The 6152-nt window shown below is 40.4% G+C and overlaps 1 protein-coding gene across 10 annotated transcripts in view; it reads right to left on the reverse strand.

The window, feature by feature from the left end:
* SDCCAG8 (SHH signaling and ciliogenesis regulator SDCCAG8) overlaps positions 1 to 6152 on the reverse strand; it is a 249716-nt gene that overhangs the window by 100617 nt on the left and 142947 nt on the right. The window lies entirely within an intron of this gene.

Below are 6152 nucleotides of genomic sequence, written 5' to 3' on the forward strand. Positions count from 1 at the left end.
CTATATCTCTAAGTGCCTAATAGAGTGGCTGAAAACAGAAGGCACTCAATAATGTTTATTGCAAGAAAGGTCTCAGATGTTATGCTAAAGAACCGAAAGCATACTTATCTTCTTCTTATAATTTTTTATTGGTTGTTTTGCTGTGATTTGCTGCCATGCTTTTTATTTTAATTTTTTTCTTTTTAACATCTAAAAGTGCATTAGGTTAGTTCCACAGACGGTGCACAGAGAGTGCAAGGGCTTTGTGATAGTTATTTGCTTCTTCAAAGTGCTTTTTAATTTATATCTCAATTTAAAGCTATATTCAAACTAGAAGTCTAAGTTTGGGCCAGGCGTGGTGGCTCGTCTGTAATCCCAGAACTTTGGGAGGCCAAGGTGGGCAGATCACCTGAAGTCAGGAGTTCGAAACCAGCCTGGCCAACATGGTGAAACCCTATCTCTACTAAAAATACAAAAATTAGCCAGGTGTGGTGGCAAGGGCCTGTAATTCCAGCAACTCGGGAGGCTGAGACAGGAGAATCGCTTGAGCCTGGGAGGCAGAGGTTGCGGTGAGCCGAGATCGTGCTGCTGCACTCTGGCCTGGGCAACAGAGTAAGACTCTGTCTCAAAATAAACAAACAAAAAAGAAGGCTAAGTTTGAGTAACTGGGGAACTGCTGTGATAACGATAGTAGAATTTTCATTATTGCTGAGATGGTGTGCCTTTGGTCAAACATCCACCGTGCATGTATACAGAAATTAGCGTTGTAATCTATGGACTACTAACCTTGGCTTGGCAACAGACCACTGCAGTCCATTTTTAAAGTTTGATTGGGATCTCTGCAGCGTCTCCATCTTTGCGCACAATTCGGGAGGTAAAAATTACTACATTTACAGAAGAAAAAACTGACCTGAGCGCAAGTTTTCAGACTCCTATTCCACTATTCTCACTCTTCTAATTAAGAAAATCTTTGTTCTTGAAACAATAATTAAGTCACTTTCTTCATCAAAACATTTTGCCTTTTAGTCATTTTATGATTTAACATTATTTCTCTTTGACTTTGTAATACTTTCTTGTGACTATTTTTATCTATAACCTTCATTTTTTCCTGCGCTTCAGTAACACGTGTCTGCTGGATCTTTCTCTTCCTCTAGCCATTTCTTCGTCTTCATCCCCACCATTCCTATAGCTCCAGAGCTGCCCTTTCTATTCCTGGAAATCTGCTTCTTCCAGCATTTTAAATCTATCTTCAAACTCATTTCCACAAGGCAGCCTGCCCTCAGCACATCTAAACCAGAGGAAGTTGTGTTCTGGAAAATAAATACAAGCAACTGAAATCCTAAAACATCTCTAGAAACAATGGCATTGCTTTTGGCCTTTATCCCTTAGCATGTAAGCTCCATTGCCAGCAAGGCATTTGTACACAAGAAGGCAGAAGTTTAGAGAACAGGCTTTGGTGTCTGCTAGACTTAGCATCAAATTCTCCCACTTACTAGCTGTGTGCCTTAAGTCAACCGTCCCCAACCTTTTTGGCACCAGAGACTGGTTTCGTGGAAGACAATTTTTCCAAGGACCAGGGTAGAGGCGGGTGGTTTGGGGATGACTCAACTGCATGACATTTATTGTGCAGTTTATTTCTATTATTATTACACTGTAACATATAATGAAATAATTCTAAAACTCATCATAACATAGAATCAATGGGAGCCCTGAGCTTGTTTTCCTGCAACTAGAGAGTTCCATCTGGGGTGATGGGAGACAATGACAGATCACCAGGGCTTAGATTCTCATAAAATGGTGTGCAACCTAGATCCCGCACATGAGCAGTTCACAGTAGGGATAGCGCTCCTATGAGAATCTAATGCTGCTGCTCTGACAAACGGCAGAGCTCAGGTGGCCCGGGACTGGGGACCCCTGACCTAAGTGAGTCACATAAGCTACGACTCAGTTTTCTTGAAGGAAAAATTAGGTTAATAACAGTACCTTTCCTCATAGGACTATGAGGATATCATATATAAAGTGCTGTTAGCACAGCACTGACATATAGTAAGTTAAAATATTAATTACTACCATATTACTATTATCCTTATTTCCTAGAAGATGACTGCTCAAACTGAAACAATCAGTGTAGTTATCTGAAAGCCAGCCCTGAGGAAAGGATAAGAATTTTCCTCAATTTACTGACATAAGCTACACAGGGGGAGGTGGCATTGCACAGGGGATGTGGGCTTGGCATACACAGGGCTGGGCTTGAGCCCTGGCTCCCCCATGTGCTAGCTGTGTTACTTCAAGGCCGAACTTCGTCTCAGTCTAAGCCTCGGTTTTCTCATTAATAAGATGATATTATCAGAATTATGTGAGAACTTCATAAGGCAACTGGCAATATCCAGCCCAGATGACCATTTGAAAGGTTCCTAAACTGTCTAAATCCAGTTAACAGATTGACACCTAGTTATTTGTCAATTTTATTTTCAACAACTCTTCAACATATAAAGGCACAGATGGGACAGTAAGATATAGAAGAACTTATTATAATGTGATGCTGGTACATTTAATCGTTCATCTCTTCAAGTAATGACCAGTAAGTGGTATCTTCCTCTCTCCTCCTCCTCCTCCTCCTCCTCAAAGTGGTGATTCTTCAGAAAAAGACTAGCCAATAAGAGGCCTGGCTACTGCCTCCAAAATTCAAGAAAATGATGACATGATTTTCTTGTTTTAATAAAATATTTCCCATTTTTGTAGAAACAGAATTCAGGGATTAAGCTCATGGAAATCTAACTGCATCTATGCTGGGCACCCTGGAAAGCTGGAAAACTGGGTAACAAAAGTCTAGGGCTGGTTTGGCAGCCACTGGCCACGTGGGACTAGTAAGCACTTGGAACATGGCTAGGGTGGATCAAGATTCACTGTAAGTGCAAAATACACAAAGGGGTGTGGAGACTTATGAAAAAAAATCAAAATTATGTCAATAATGTGTTACAGAAATCACATGTTAACAATACTATTTTCTACACAATGGGTTAAAGAAACTATGTTATTAAAATTAATTTCACCTGTTTCTTTTACATTTTTTTTTTTTTTCGATGGAGTTTTGCTCTTTGCCCACACTGCAGTTCAGTGTCACAATCTCGGCTCATTGCAACCTCTGCCTCCTGGGTTCAAGCTATTCTCCTGCCTCAGCCTCCTGAGTGGCTGGGACTACAGGTGTGCACCACCATGCCTGGCTGATTTTTTTATATTTTTAGTAGAGACAGGGTTTCCCCACATTGGCCATGCTGGTCTCAAACTCCTGACCTCAAATGATCCACCCGCCTCGGCCTCCTAAAGTGCTGGGATTATAGGGATCAGCCACCACGCCCGGCCTCCCTTTACATTTTAAAATGTGGTTATTAGAAAATTTCAAATTATGTCATGAAATATATTTTATCGCCCCAACTGTGTGTGTGTGTGTGTGTGTGTGTGTGTGTGTGTGTGTGTGTGTGTTTCTTTTTTTTTGAGACGGAGTCTTGTTCTGTTACCCAGGCTGCAGTGCAGTGGCATAATCTCGGCTCACTGCAACCTCTGCCTCCCAGGTTCAAGCAATTCTCTGCCTCAGCCTCCCAAGTAGCTGGGATTACAGGCGTTCACCACTACGCTCAGCTAATTTTTGTATTTTTAGTAGAGACAGGGTTTCGCCATCTTGGCCAGGCTGGTCTTGAACTCCTGACCTCGTGATCCACCTGCCTTGGCCTCCCAAAGTGCTGGGATTACAGGCGTGAGCCACTGCACCCAGCCTATATTTCTCTTGGACAGCACTGGTCTGAATGTTACTCCTTTGTCTATCACCATATAGCAAAGCATCATTTTAAATCCTGATTCCACAAATAAAAATAATTAGGTATCCAAAACCACTTAACATAAATGCCTCATGAAGATATCAAAACTCATAATTTTCAAAAACTATTAAAATTACCTTTTTTAAAAACTTTGATAAGTTTCTCATTTAATTCAGCCACTTGCCTGTTACCTGAACGGAGAAACAAAGGAGAAGAATTCTGGTAGAACACTAGGAACAACTGAAGCTGAAGTCGTCACCATCGTATACCAAAATGACACTTTCTTTTTTTTTTTGTAAATCAAATTTGGTCTGAAGCAACTCCCAAATACATATTCACATTTAAAATTAAATTACAAAGCGCATGAAAAAGTTAATCCATATAGCCAAGATGGCAAATTATTTTAAAAGTGTTCAGTTATGTACCTAGATTGCAGACTTCTTCCTAACAAATGAATGAAAATAAAATTGGAAACTCGTCATTACTGGATAGTCTTTCTATAATTTTTAAATGGCAAACAGATTCTCTGAGATTTTCCCCACAGATTTCTTTCCTCAATCTCTAGTAATCATCCTCATATCATTCATTACTTGTTTCTGGTCAGAAAGGACTACTTTCAAAGTTCATCAGGAGGGCCTTGTAGTCATATTAGCTTGTCAATCAATGTGTCTGTCAGTTTGGTAAGCTATCCCACTTCCTGGGGAGTTAATCTGTTGCCTTTGTAGTTTTTGCTTATTCTCAAACATTTTCTGCACCTTGAGGAATACAAATAAGCTGGTGAATGTTTCAAACTTTTATAAAAATTGCTGGAGATGCCAGGCACAGTGGCTCATGCCTGTAATCCCAGCGCTTCGAGAGGCTGAGGTGGGTGGATTATCTGAGGTCAGAAATTTGAGACCAGCCTGGCCAAACTGCTGAAACGCTGTCTCTACTAAAAATACAAAAATCAGCTGGGTGTGGTGGTGGGCACCTGTAATCCCAGCTACTCAGGAGGCTGAGCCAGGACAATCACTTGAACCCGGGAGGCAGAGGTTGCAGTCAGCCAAGATTATGCCATCGCACTCCAGCCTGGGCAACAGCGCAAGGCTGTGTCTCAAAAAAAAAAAAAAAAAAAATTGCTGGAGTTGATTTGTTGGAGGAAATGTAATTTGAGAACCCAGAAAGTAGGGTGGGTGGGTAGGAAAGCCAAGACCACACACAGTAAGTCTTCATGACAACAATTCCAGTCGTTATCATTACAAGACAGTTATCTATAGAAAACCTCATCAGTAAAAACCATTTAACATAATTATAAATTATAGGCACCTCCAACTGTATTTACAGAAAAAAGAACACATTCTGAGTACTAAACTTCTCGACTCCCAGAGCTTACTGCCCAGGAGTTGATCCATTTCTTCATAACACAGGAAAGAATATACAAAAAAGGGAGGAATATTGCCATATCGTGGGTTGAAGGAAAACAAAATCTAGTGCAGAGTCCGACTTAGGGGTCCATAATTCAAATCTGTGCCAATAATTCCTGGCAGGAAATTGTCTAAAACGTTTACATAGAAAGGTATCCACAATAACATCTTATTCTAGGAAATCTCATTCAAAGAGTCATGCTTTGAAAGGTGTCTAAATTCAATTAACTGACTGGCATCTTGTTATTTAATTGTCAAATTTATTTTCTAGAATAAACACATAATTAAAAATAAACAGAATTATCACATAAAGGCAAAACTGGGACAGTAAGATATGGAAGAACTTGTAACGTGACTCTGGCACAGCTAATTGTCTGGCTACTCTCCAAGTATGGCCAAAGATGCTCCCCCAACCCACACCCCCATTTTACAGAACTGACTAAATGAAACTGAAAGTTACCAACCTGTCTACTGTTTTCATGAACCATATGTGATACAGTGAAAGTGAAGATGCCGTGCAGGGTGGGGTGGGTAGGGAGCTGCAGAGGGCTGACGAGATACAATAATGAATAATCCTTGTATGATCATTCTCAGCTGTCCTGCTACAAATTAATTCAGTTCAGTTTTTCCCCAAGTGTATTCCTCAAAACCTGATTCCTGGAAGATGTGTGGAGATTTGATAGAAAAGCTTCCATAAGTCATATACATTTGGGAAACACTGAAAACTAAATTCCTTTCTAAGAGAGTCACAGTGTGCACTAACATATTAAAAGCTCTGAGAAGCTCTACTGTCAAGAAACCTGTTTTAGCCTGTTTAATGCAACTTTCCAAAAGGAACTGGTGACAGAAGTTATTTTTCACAACATCCACCAACAGAGGCAATACAGTATAATGGATAAAATCACAGTTGGGAGCCTAACCACCTAGGCTTAACTGCCTACTCCACCACTTAGCA

This window comes from Sapajus apella, unplaced genomic scaffold, assembly GCF_009761245.1.
Source record: "Sapajus apella isolate SASKATOON/1434 unplaced genomic scaffold, GSC_monkey_1.0 scaffold49, whole genome shotgun sequence".
NCBI classification, from domain to species: domain Eukaryota; kingdom Metazoa; phylum Chordata; class Mammalia; order Primates; family Cebidae; genus Sapajus; species Sapajus apella.